The 14,651-nt window shown below is 35.0% G+C and overlaps 1 protein-coding gene across 2 annotated transcripts in view; it reads left to right on the plus strand.

Moving 5' to 3' along the window:
- The window catches only part of ptn (pleiotrophin), a 53,238-nt gene that overhangs the window by 15,471 nt on the left and 23,116 nt on the right, over positions 1-14,651 (plus strand). The gene's annotated exons all lie outside the window — the stretch shown is intronic.

Here is a 14,651-nt window from a genome sequence, read left to right on the forward strand (position 1 = left end):
CCTCCGTCTTGATGCTCAGCGCTGCTGTAATGTGAATTCATGACTTTTGCGCTCGTTTAAAGCAAAACTCGTTTGAGCGAATGCCGTCTCTCTCTCTCTCGTTATTTCTGAAGTACGCCGGAGGATGAGAACTGCTGTTTGAGGCCTTCATGCGCTCAGCGACGGCCGACTTAGCGCTGTCAGCCTCTTGTCAGGGTTTAAAGCTCCTGAAATCTCTCCCGGTGTGGGGAATACTGAGGTCAGCAGGTGCTCGTGACCCCGGAGTCTCTGCCTGGAGGAATAGTAATGCAAGTCCAAGTGTTTCTGCGGAGAGAGGGACTAAAAGTTATAGGCTGGGTCTGAATAGACATGCAAAACTATCAAACAATATCCTTATATTGTAATTATCACGAGCACACGTTGTAATCGGCTTAACTGAATATTGTTGACACTTATTGTAACATGTATTATTGCCATATGGACATTAATTTGACACATTCATCTGATAACAGAATACTTCTTAGGATACATTTTCTGAAACAATATTTATTGTGAAAAGCGCTAAACTGGAATTGAATTGAATTGCATCTCGGGTGACATTTCGCCTTAAAACCAAAAGAAAATCATATTTCGCATTAATAATAAAAAGCCTTTTTTCATGTTTTGTAGTATTAAACTAAGCTTATTCTCGTTGGTCATTCTCATTAGATTCTTATTACTGTAATATTGCATATTTTCTATTACAGTAAAAAACTGTTGATGTTTTGTATTTTAGTTCTAATTTTAAATATTATATAGTTTATAATATGCTTTTTGCATTATAATAATAACAGATTATTTGGAAATAATAATTACAAAAAAATACTGATCCACAAAAATACTGATTTTTTTTGTCTAATTACTGTAATATTGTATTATTGTATTACAGTAAAAAACTGTATTATGTTGTATATTTTAATTTAAAATAATATTATATATTGTTTTTAATATATGTGATATACTTTTTTGCATTAGAGTAATAACATATTATTCGGAAATATGATTAATTGGCATGAAAATGGCATAATGTCATTGATGCTAAAAAAAGGCATTTTCTTTATCTTTTACTTTATTGTAATTTATAATCTATTTTCCACGACACGTTCCACGAGATTCACCTTTTTTTTTTATGTATGTCAATATTACGGAAGCGTATTGCATTCACTTGAAGAAAAAAAATCTACTCAGTTTTTCTGAATTAACGAGTTCATTATCTCAGAATTACGAGAGAATTTTTCATGGAAAAAAAGTTTTGCTCTGTTTTTCTGAATTAACGAGTTCATTATCTCAGAATTATGAGATTATTTTTCATGAAAAAAAGTTTTTGCTCAGTTTTTCTGAATTAACGAGTTCATTATCTAAAAATTACAAGATATTTTTTCACGAATAAAAAGTTTTTGCTCTGTTTTTCTGAATTAACGAGTTCATTATCTCAGAATTACGAGAGAATTTTTCATGGAAAAAAGTTTTTGCTCAGTTTTTCTGAATTAACGAGTTCATTATCTCAAAATTACAAGATATTTTTTCATGAAAAAAAGTTTTTGCTCTGTTTTTCTGAATTAACGAGTTCATTATCTAAAAATTACAAGATATTTTTTCACGAATAAAAAGTTTTTGCTCTGTTTTTCTGAATTAACGAGTTCATTATCTCAGAATTACGAGAGAATTTTTCATGAAAAAAAAGTTTTTGCTCAGTTTTTCTGAATTAACGAGTTCATTATCTCAAAATTACGAGATATTTTTTCATGAAAAAAAGTTTTTGCTCTGTTTTTCTGAATTAACGAGTTCATTATCTAAAAATTACAAGATATTTTTTCATGAAAAAAAGTTTTTGCTCTGTTTTTCTGAATTAACGAGTTAATTATCTCAAAATTACAAGATATTTTTTCATGAAAAAAAGTTTTTGCTCAGTTTTTCTGAATTAACGAGTTCATTATCTCAAAATTACGAGATATTTTTTCATGAAAAAAAGTTTTTGCTCTGTTTTTCTGAATTAACGAGTTGAGTTCATTATCTCAAAATTACAAGATATTTTTTCATGAAAAAAAAGTTTTTGCTCTGTTTTTCTGAATTAACGAGTTCATTATCTAAAAATTACAAGAAAGTTTTTAATGAAAAAAAAGTTTTTGCTCTGTTTTTCTGAATTAACGAGTTCATTATCTCAAAATTACAAGATATTTTTTCATGAAAAAAAGTTTTTGCTCAGTTTTTCTGAATTAACGAGTTCATTATCTCAAAATTACAAGATATTTTTTCATGAAAAAAAAGTTTTTGCTCTGTTTTTCTGAATTAACGAGTTCATTATCTAAAAATTACAAGATATTTTTTAATGAAAAATAGTTTTTGCTCTGTTTTTCTGAATTAACGAGTTCATTATCTAAAAATTACAAGATATTTTTTAATGAAAAAAAGTTTTTGCTCTGTTTTTCTGAATTAACGAGTTAATTATCTCAAAATTACAATAAATTTTTTAATGAAAAAAAGTTTTTGCTCTGTTTTTCTGAATTAACGAGTTCATTATCTCAGAATTATGAGATTATTTTTCATGGAAAAAAGTTTTGCTCTGTTTTTCTGAATTAACGAGTTCATTATCTAAAAATTACAAGATATTTTTTCATGAAAAAACGTTTTTGCTCAGTTTTTCTGAATTAACGAGTTCATTATCTCAAAATTACAAGATATTTTTTCATGGAAAAAAAGTTTTGCTCTGTTTTTCTGAATTAACGAGTTCATTATCTCAAAATTACAAGAAATGTTTTAATGAAAAAAAAGTTTTTGCTCTGTTTTTCTGAATTAACGAGTTAATTATCTCAAAATTACAAGATATTTTTTCATGAAAAAAAGTTTTTGCTCAGTTTTTCTGAATTAACGAGTTAATTATCTAAAAATTACAAGATATTTTTTCATGGAAAAAAGTTTTTGCTCTGTTTTTCTGAATTAACGAGTTAATTATCTCAAAATTACAAGATAATTTTTCATGGAAAAAAAGTTTTTGCTCAGTTTTTCTGAATTAACGAGTTAATTATCTCAGAATTATGAGATACATTTTTCTTGAAAAACATTTTTTCACTCTGTTTTTATGAATTAATGAGTCACTAATTAAGTCATTAATTCAGAAAAACAGAGCAAAAACTTTTTTCCATGAAAAATTATCTCGTAATTCTGAGATAATGAATTCAGAAAAACAGAGTAGATTTTTTTTCCTCAAGTGAATGCAACACGCTTCCGTACAATATAATCTATTTTCCCCCTCTTGATTTTGGTGTGAAATATGACACGTTCCACGAGATTCACCTTTCAAAGTTTTTCCGGGTTTTTTTTATTTATTTTTTATGTGTGTCTCAGATGGGATGAAGTAAATGACATTCTTATTCAGGAAAGCGTGCATTTCCTGTTTAAACTTCAAAGCGTTTCCTTGGAAAAGCATTTTAACAGGGTTTGCTGTGGTCCACCTTTTTATCTGTCCGGCCCAAATCTGTGTGTCGGTACATCCCCTCTGGGACGACAGGAGAGAGAGAGAGAGAGAGAGAGAGAGAGAGAGAGAGAGAGAGGGAGTATACAGAGCTAAACGAAGAGTGTTTTACCTTCCTTCTTATCAACACACATCTCATGCTCCTCCCTTTCCTACAGTGACAGGTGAAAACCTCTGGAAATCTCAGCGGCTTACGTGCACTGTTTTCTGTTGCCTTCTTTTGAAAGCACGTCGTGTGTGTGTGGGTGTATCGTCTACATTCAGACTCCCATGTATGCGGCATCTGTGTGTGTGTGTGTGTTTTAGAGAGGCCGTTTTTTCCCAGGGTGGTGTGTGAAGTGGGTCGTTCCTGACTGGAATGAGAATAAGCAGGGTGCCGTGTGAGCTGTGCGCATCGGGCCTCAACGCCACTGCTGTTGCCATAGTTATCGGCTAACCGATCAGAACGAGTCCTGTTCAGATGAACAGCCGCCCGTCTCTCTTTTTCAGCCCGGGTTTAATCCAAGTTGTGACTCATGCCGCTGTTCGCTCACAGAACGGGTTTTTCCATTTCACCGCTTTTTAGTTGAACTCTTTTTATTGGTGTTTTTCCAATCAGAGAGGTACTAAAAGAAAGACAATATAGTGTTTGTTTCGACATATAGACCAAGAAATACGGATGAAAATAAGCAGAGCTGTTTCTTACTCTCTGATTCAACAACAAAAAACTAATTATAAATGGTTGCTTCCAAACATACTAGTATATTACAAAGCAATACAAGTAAGAATAATATTAATGTAGTGTGCATGTACAGTGTGGTCACTGCGCTGCTTTTTCGTTGTTTTTCTATGGTAAACATGCTGGTTATGGTAGGGTGACTATATATTGATTACCAAAAACCAGGACACTCGGCCCGGGAAACTGATACTCAAATGATACTCGAAGTTTACTCAAAGATGCCTTATTAATTTCAATACATTTAAAGTTGGCTATGCCTCCTCTGTATGGATAGACAATTGTTATATTACAAGACACAAATTCAGATAGGCTTCTCAGAGGTTACTCAACATGTTTTATTATGAAAGGTTTCAAAAATAATGTCTCTTCTGTATTAGAATAATAAATAACTAAAAGAAATACCTCGAAATTGAACAAAAATAGCTCTCACAAACTTACAAAAACGAACTAACAAAATGAATAGTTTTCTTCCTCTTTATCCTGTTTTTCTTCCTCATCCTCCTTGTTTGCCCATCTATATTTTGCTGTACAGCTGATCTTTCCCAGCAGTTTTTTGAAAACCAGGACATTTTCATCACTTTATAAAAAACAGCCAGGACAGGACGTGACCCTAGGTTATGGTCCTCACCTTCCACAGATGATATATATATATAAATACATTTAGACCGCTTAACATAGTGATTGCTATCAGGATGTGAAGAGACTTTCCACCTGAATAATAAACAGCGTTTTCGTGTGTTTGTGTGAACGCTAATTATCTTTATGGTTATCGTTCTTGTTGTGAACGTGCCTTTAGTCAATATTATTTTATTTTGTAATGAGAATATGCGGTTGATGCTTGAGCTTAACCTGAAACCTCTTTATGTTCAGCACATAGCGAGCGCTAAAGAGATAGGGAAACTGCTCTGGGATCAGCCGACGTTGTCAGTGGAGATTAATCTCCCGTGAGTCTGGTTGGCTGTGTGGGAACTGGTGGTTATATACACATCCGCGCACAAAAGCATGCTGGGTAGAGGTGCGGGGGGGGGTTTACAATTTCTCTCTCTTCTGTTCGATTCCCTCTTTTCATTCGAGCAGCTTGAGGCCGCTTTCTCCAACGCTGGGTCGCTAAGGTGCAGGAGGCCGACGGAGAATAACAGCCCTGCTTGTGTTAGGAACACACACACACACACACACACACACACACACACACACACACACACAGAGACAGCTCAGATTCTCAGAAGGGTGTTCCATGGAAACACACACACACACACAGAGAGAGAGGGAGTTCAGATTCTCAGAAGGGTGTTCCATAGAAACACACACACACACACACACACACACACTCGATGATCCCTGGTGCTCGGGTGGGGAATATACGGACCGCTTTCTGATTCCATTGACTTGATTGACCGAATGATGATGTAACTGGCTGTGTTACGAAACAAGTTTTATTCTTAGTTTTGAGTATAAAGTATTTTTGAGTATTTTGACCTCAGTCTCTTTGGCTCACCAAGGCTGCATTTATTTGATCAAAAATACAGTAAAAACAGTGAAATATTATTAGAATTTATAAAACGGTTAGTTCCAATCCTTGATTCTGATTGGTCAATAGCTGTGCTTTATTCACGATAAAACACGGCTATGACCGCTTCACCCAACGGTTCTATGTATCACTACACAACACCCCTAGCAACCACTCTTAGCAACTTAAACAGATGTTTCATCTCATTGATATTGTTCATTTAAAGCTAGAGCAGAGCATTGTGAGAGATCGAGTAAGCGAGTGTACCTGCATTTACAGTAGACGTAGCATTTTCCTTCAGGTCAGTCCTATATTCATAATAAAAAAATGCGTTTGAATGTCCGCTGCATATTTTGTCCTTTTAACAGTCATGGGGTTTTCCGTGCATAACGTTAGTCATCTGTCAGTTGCGTCTGTCTTCTCCGTGATCACAAGTTCGAGTCCTTTCAAAAGCCTTCTCTACAGACTCACTCACTCACTCACTCATAAAGACAGTCTTTGCCGCCATCTATTGGCGAAATAATATATGTAACTTCTGTTGCTGTTCACGTTCCGGGACTATTTTTTCCAGCGGAAGGCAGGCTTTTAGTGATTTTACTTCATGAAAGTTGCATAGATACATATTTTTCGGCTTTAATATTTTTATTGTGTGGCAACCGTTTTATAAAAGCAATAAGGTACTCGAGGCAAGTGCTGTATCGTGAATAAGTAACGGCTGAAGGGGTTGCAGGCACTCCGCTTCGCGTCGTGCCTAACAACGCCCTCCAGCCGTTACTTATTCACGATACAGCACAGCCTCTCGTACCTTATTGCTTACTTAAATCATCTGTTTTCTATGTGAATATACAGTAAAGTGTAATTTATTCCTGTGATCAAAGCTGAATTTCAGCATCATTACTCCAGTCTTCAGTGTCACATGATCCTTCAGAAATCACTCTAATATGATGATCTGATGCTCAAGAAACATTTATGATTATTATCAGTGTTGAACACAGTCGTGCCGCTTCATATTTAAATCAGGATTCTTTGATGAACTAAAGTTAGGGTTAGACTAACTTAGTTAAATAACCCTAAGAAATATAAATCTTACATTATAAATGCGTCCTTGCTGAATAAAAGTGTATTTTTTATATTTTTATATAAAGTATTAATTTCTTTTGGACAATTTCCCTTTGATCTATGTATTGTGATTCTTCATTTTTTTGTGATTTAATTAATTATGAGCTTTTCATCAACTTGGGGAAATCCTGTGATTGTTGTAAAATTGTAGAAAAAGTTTAGACCTGTTCACACCAACTACTATAACTATGAAGTTTTAATAATTATAACTCTATGAGAGTCCACATCACAACTATAACGACACAACATCATTGGAATCACTTTCAGAAAGTTTTCCCCCCCCTATATGATTAACACTAAAAACACTGACAGCCAATCAGAATCGAGCATTTAAAGCGGCAGACGACAAAACTGCAGCGCGTTTATAATAAACACGTTATTGTCGATTTTTCTGGATGCTAATATAGTTATCGTTCTTGTAAATGAACTTTTAAACAAGCGGTTTTGAGTTTATCTTGGTAATCAAAGGCAATCATCCCAATGCTCATCAAGTTCCCTGTTATCAGAGATCGTTCGGATTGATAGTTTGACCGATAGCTGATGCGGGTCCAGCAGAACTAATGCTGTTTGCGGGTCATTTAGACCCAATCCTCCATTTTTCTGTTATGCTGATAGCCGTTATGTGTTTTAATAGTGCTCTGCAAGCCTCTGATTGGCTGTTTTCTCCCCCGAGAGCGATAGAATGACCGAAAATAATGATCAGTTAATCCGTGAAACTGCTTTTCCCAGCATGCACCATGCGATTGGCTCACCCTGTTGTAAAGTACAAAGTGTCGTAAGCATTGGGAGCGGGTGATTATTGATCTCTGGACATGATCAGATGCGGGGTTGCACTGCATTCGTCTCACCCCGTCTCTCTTTCTCTCTGTTTTTCTGTTTGTCTGCGACTCCTTCCCAATCCCTGCGGGAGTGCTGGGTTGTTTGTGTTTGTCTAATGAAGTGAGATGATTGTCTCTCAGTATGAAGTCACCCGAGACTGAAAGAAAAGAAGCAGTGAGGTATGTGGAGTGATTGACAGATTGAGTGACTCAATGGCTGTTAATGAACACGCATCAATTTTGCTATAAAAAACACATACCAGGAGAAAATGATCCGAAAGTAAAAGGCCAGAAGCATCACTGTTTGAAACGTTAATATAAACATTAATCTTGAGACGCATGATAATCTCAGTGCTGTGTGAGAAACAATTGATGAGGTCCTTTTACAAAGTCTTCATGTTGTTGTTTCTCTACTAGAACAGGTTTTCCTGCTTGAATGTTGATTATTTTCCTCATATTCTCCATTGTTGCGGCTCCTCTCTTCCCAGTCTGTCAGTAACGCTCTGTTTACTTCCTGTCTCTATGAAGCCCCTCCTTCTGAAAGCACACTGTGCTCTGATTGGTCGGCTGGATCAGTGTGTTGTGATTGGTCGAGCGCTTCGAGTGTGTTTGGGAAATGTCCCGCCCCTTTCCATAACCGCCAGTTTAACACACTACTAACTAACTCAACCAGGCCCCGCCCCTTTATTTTGCATATTAATTATTATAATGAGGAATATTATGACGTGTTCGTTCCCGGATGAAACTCAAGACTACAATGGAGGCGTTATATGGAGACAGCAACATTACACACTAAAGAATGATGAACATTGAAAAAATGGGCTTTTTTTATGGGTTTAAAAGAGACTAACTTAAAAAATTACCCATGAAAACAGTTTTAACAGTGTTTCACTATCAGCTAAACAGCACTTACTAATAATAACACACTATGGGCTGCGTCAGATCGATAGAGTGTGTGTGTGTGTGTGTGTGTGTGTGTGCCTGTTAACAGCTGGAGATGGAAAGTTTGTTCCAAATTGAATTATTAAAGATGGTTTGATGTTGTTAATCACAGTGATGGAGACGGAGAGGCCGTTTCAGGGACGAAAGCCCACGAGACCAAGAGAAAATGCTATTGATTTGCGGCGCGAGTCAATAACAAAGAGAATGTTTTCATTTTCTCTGTGAAACGTCAGATGTGGAAAAACTTTCATTTGTTTAGGTGAGATGTTGGATGTGTTTGAGAACAAAACTGACCTGAAGTGTCTCGGGATTGTATTCCAGATGTCGATGTTTGATTCATTTTAAAGGTTGTTGGCGCTTCTAGTTAGTTGAAACAATCTGTTCTATGAAAGCTGCTGATAATGAGCCAGGGTTATTATCCTTTCATTAAAACTAAAGTTAGTAAACACATTTCTGTTAGCTGGAAAAAAAAAAAGCTGAAATAAAATAATATATTGACAAACTTGTTGAAGCACTAAAATTATTTACTGGAAATAAAAACTAAAACTGAAATAAAAAAATGTAATTAAACTTTAATAGCTGTATTTAAAATACAAACAAAAAACTAATAAAATGAGAAAAGCACAAAACAAAATTACAAAAAATTAAACTAAAACATAAAAACTTAAAATATACATAATAATAGCTCATTTAAAAGTAAAATAACACTGGTGTGAGTAATCAAGCTCCAAAAAGACAATTACATTTGAATAAAAATAGTCCAATAGCAACTTATATTCTACATTTTATGTAAAAAATAAATAAAAATAATATTAAACAAAATAAATGAAAAAGATTAAAAGAAAGAAAGAAATGGATTATAAATAACAAAAGTTAGATGTAAATAAATAAATAACTTGGATTTAAATAAATGAATAATAAAATAAAGAATATGAATAAAAATGACAAATTTTATGAAAATAATTAAAAATACAAATGAAATTGATAAAAAATAAAGGAACGATGAAAAATTTGATCAAAATGATAAAAAATATAAAGAAATAAACTCGATTTAAATAAGTAATAGAAAGAATATTAAAATCTATAAATCAGACTGTGTGTGGGTGTACATGAGATCATTATGATCATGGGGGGGGGGTGTGCAGAGCGATGTGTGCGGCGTCCGTAATCTCGGCGCTAATAGGTTTCCGAACACTAATGGCCGACGCAGTGGGCCAGAATAAGTGTTTAATAGGGGTGTTCTGGCCCGGCTGACTCACACACACTCACACACACTCACTCTGGGCTTTAGAGCTCGTCGGGTGGGAGCGTAATGCACATCTAATCTTAAGAGCCTGTAGTGAACACCGATAATAATAGACACGATGCTCTAATGTTACGGCCCACGTTTATTTTTTATTGTCTCTTTCTTTTCGCACAAACCTCTCCGAGGCCCTCGAGTCATTACGCCTGTCAGCGTCAGACACCCAATTAAAGAGCCGAGCACATGAGATAAGGGTCCGGCCAACACTCCTGGGAAATTATGGATTATACCCAATCAGTTTGTGTGCTGCTGATCTAATGCGCTTTTATATCATCAATACCTGGAGTGCGTAAACACGTTATGATGGATCGATTGTGGCTGAAGGAAGAGGTCGGCCAAGTTTCTGTCGTCATTACCTCGCCCTCGTGTCTGCGATGTTTGGAGTTGCTCTGCTACAGTTCAAAGTGGCCGTCAAGCTGCTGCAAGATTATTAAATTAGAATAAAAATTTAGGATCAGTAGGACTTGTATTCAAAACTGGGGTCCAGGGATGCAAGAGAGGGGAAAATGAGGAGAAAAACAGTGGTAAAAATGTAAAAAAATATATATATTCAATGATAAAAAACATTAAAATGAAGTGATCTAAAATAAATAATGAAAATTTTGATTAAAACAAATACATAATTAAAATATATAAATAAATAAAATCGATTGAAATAAATAAATTATATTAAAATAAATATATTTAATAAAATTTTTTAAAGTTAGATTAGAATAGATAAATAATAAAAATTGTATAGAAACTAAATATTTTCCCAATTATATCTCACACATTTATAATGTTATTTTTTCACCCTTTAAACTTGAGGAGGGGGGTCCCTCGCATGAGGATAATAAAAAATGGGGATCTGTGGCATATAAAAGATTGAAAACCATAGGAAAAAGAGGATAAAAACAGTGGTAACAAATAAAAAAATTAATAAATAAGAACAAAAAAACTAAAATAATGAAAATTTTGATTTAAAAAAAATATATATATTTTTTTAATAAATGATAAATTATACTAAAATAAATATTTAATTAATTAAAAAAAGTTATATTAGAATAAATAATATTAACTAAATATTTTCCCAATGATGTCTCACACATTTATAATATTATTTTTTCACCCTTTAAACTTGAGGAGGGGGGTCCCCCGCATGAGGATAATCAAAAATGGGAATCTGTGGCATATAAAAGATTGAAAACCATAGGAAAAAGGATCAAAACAGTCATAACAAATTAAAAAATTAATAAATGAGAAAAAAAACATTAAAATAAATAATGAAAATTTTGATTAAAAAAAATATATATATTTTTTTACAAATAAATGCTAAATTATACTAAAATAAATATATTTAATTAATTTAAAAAAGTTATATTAGAATAAATAAATTATAAATAATGTAATAATTTTATAGAAACTAAATATTTTCCCAATTATGTCTCACACATTTATAATATTATTTTTTCACCCTTTAAACTTGAGGAGGGGGGTCCCCCGCATGAGGATAATCAAAAATGGGATCTGTGGCATATAAAAGATTGAAAACCATAGGAAAAAGAGGATAAAAACAGTCGTAACAAATTAAAAAAATTATAAATGAGTACAAAAAAAACATTAAAATAAATAATGAAAATTTTGATTAAAAAATATATATATTTTAGAAATAAATTATAAATTATACTAAAATGAATATATTTAATAATTTTTTTAAAAGTTAGATTAGAATAGATAAATAATAAAAATTGTATAGAAACTAAATATTTTCCCAATTATATCTCACACATTTATAATGTTATTTTTTCACCCTTTAAACTTGAGGAGGGGAGTCCCTCGCATGAGGATAATCAAAAATGGGATCTGTGGTATGTAAAAGATTGAAAACCATAGGAAAAAGAGGATAAAAACAGTCGTAACAAATTAAGAAATTAATAAATGAGAAAAAAAAAAATTTAAATAAATAATGTTTAAAAAAAAAATTTAAAAAATAAATGATGAATTATACTAAAATAAATATATTTAATTTATTTTAAAAAGTTATATTAAAATAAATAAATTTTAAATAATGTAATAATTTTATAGAAACTAAATATTTTCCCAATTATGTCTCACACATTTATAATATTACTTTTTCACCTTTTAAACTTTAAGATGCGAGTCCCTCGCTTGAGGATAATCATATATGGGGATCTGTGGCATATAAAAGATTGAAAACCTTGTTCTATCCATATTCCAAGTCTTTTGAAGTCCTACAAGATTAAAGGATCAGAACATTAGCATTGATTTTAGCAAATAATTACTTCTATTTCCACAAAGTGATTGCGAACGATGTGTGCATGTGCATGAGTCGTATGGACTATACTCTCATTTTGCTTCATTGTAAATATTCTCCATTTCTTCGACAGAAGATTGAAAGTCAGGTTTGGAAGGACACGAGTACATGATGACAGAACATGTTTGGGTCTCTTTAAAACAGGTCTTCACGTGGCTATTAATGAGCGGGTTTAAAAAGTGGTGAGACGGATGGTATCACTAATCTGAAAGATTATAAGATCGGGATTAAAGTCGAGCTGTCTTGGCTGATATCTCCCCAAACAGACGAGACAGACGCCGGAGTTTGTCAACCGAGGAAGAGAAGGGTTTTAGGAAGGATTATCGGGGACACGTCCACATACAACACACGACTGTAGTCGTTCACAAACAAACGCAGGTCTGTAAATAAAGCTCAGTGCTTTGCATAAAGCACCTTAAGTGTTATTTTCCCTTAAAGGGTTCGTTCACCCAAAAATGAAAATGATGTCATTAATGACTCGCCCTCATGTTGTTCCAAGCCCGTCAGACCTCCGTTCATCTTCAGAACACAGTTTAAGATATTTTAGATTTAGTCCGAGAGCTTTCTGTCCCTCCATTGAAAATGTATGTACGGTTTACTGTCCTTGTCCAGAAAGGAAATAAAGACATCATCAAAGTAGTCCATGTGACATCAGTGGGTTAGTTAGAGTGTGTTGAAGCATCGAAAATACATTTTGCTCCAAAAATAACAAAAACTAGGATTTTATTCAGCATTGTATTGTCTTCCGGTTCTGTTGTGGATCAGCGTTCAGTGACGCCGCTGACGTAAGACGCTGCTGACGTGTGAACCGGAATATACACACACACACACACACACACACACACACACACCAGACACACGTCAGCAGCGGCACTGAACGCGGATCCACAACAGAACCGGAATATACACACACACACACACACTCAGACACACACACACACCAGACACACGTCAGCGGCGGCACTGAACGCTGATCCACAACAGAACCGGAAGACAATACAATGCTGAATAAAATCCTAGTTTTTGTTATTTTTGGAGCAAAATGTATTTTCGATGCTTCAACACACTCTAACTAACCCACTGATGTCACATGGACTACTTTGATGATGTCTTTATTTCCTTTCTGGACAAGGACAGTAAACCGTACATACATTTTCAATGGAGGGACAGAAAGCTCTCGGACTAAATCTAAAATATCTTAAACTGTGTCCTGAAGATGAACGGAGGTCTGACGGGCTTGGGACGACATGAGGGAGAGTCATTAATGACATCATTTTCATTTTTGGGTGAACGAACCCTTTAAGCACACGAGATGAATCGCGGTGGCCGGGAGTTCGGGTCATCAGAGCCTCCCACGGTTACGCCTGTTTTCTCTGCACACCTCTCTCTCAATCTCTCCGTTTTTAGACTTCTGATATGCAGCTGAAGTTAGAAGAACCTGCTGTGGGATAAAAACAATGACCTCGGCTTCACTGCGAGTGTGTTTGTGCGCGCGTTCAAAGCCCGCTGCCCCACGGAGAGGGATGTGCTTTAAAGAGCCCACCCACTCTTTCTCTCCCTTTATGTCGCTCGCTTTCTTCTTCACACTTTCTCCAAGTGCTGACCAAAAATAACGCAACTCCTCCGTTAATATATAGCTGACTGTGAGAGTCCAGCATCTCAAACACTAGCAGGATATAAAACTTACCAAATGAAACCACTACCATGGTTTTTGGACATTATGTAAATGTAATGCCATACTGATGTTTTTCGGGGGGTTGAATTGCTAGTTGAGCTTAATAAAACTCTACCGAGGCCTGTGAGAAAAACTCTTACAATGTTTCTGAGTGCAATCAAACATAAAAATACGGGTAAGGCGAGCTCTGACGTCTGGAGTTGTTTGTGTGTGTGTGTGTGTGTGTGTGTGTGTGTTCCTGGTATTCTCCCAGCAAATCTCCCCACAAGGATAGTAATACCAGTTAATTTTGACCTCATGACATTCTTTTGGACAGTAAAAAAATAATTATGTCTATGCAGGGCCGGCCCGTGGCATAGGCAGTATAGGCAAATGCTAAGGGCGCAAGCGCCTTAAACCCTAGGGGGGGCGCCAGAGCCGCGTAAGAAACTTTCCGCTTTTATTGTACTTCATTAACACTGCAACGAGTGGAGCAATTACAAAAGCCTGCCAGTGGCGCAAAAAGTGGGTATACCGGTATGTGTAGCGGACTAGGCGCCCTCATAAGATTTCATCATAGAATTTTGACAGGGGACCCCCCTCCAATAATATCGCGAGCGGGCGCGGGCGCCGTGAGCGCTGAGCGAACAGGCACGAGTAGTGAGTTGTCGTCGAAAAAGATAGATAAAGCAAAAAAGCGACCGGGGGCTAAAATAGAAATAGCCCATTCGTTTTGTTTTGCTTAATCGGCGGCGCTGGGTTAGTGCTGGTGTAATGCATTGGTAA

This window comes from Rhinichthys klamathensis, unplaced genomic scaffold, assembly GCF_029890125.1.
Source record: "Rhinichthys klamathensis goyatoka isolate OS25496 unplaced genomic scaffold, OSU_Roscu_1.1 h1tg000029l_1, whole genome shotgun sequence".
NCBI classification, from domain to species: domain Eukaryota; kingdom Metazoa; phylum Chordata; class Actinopteri; order Cypriniformes; family Leuciscidae; genus Rhinichthys; species Rhinichthys klamathensis.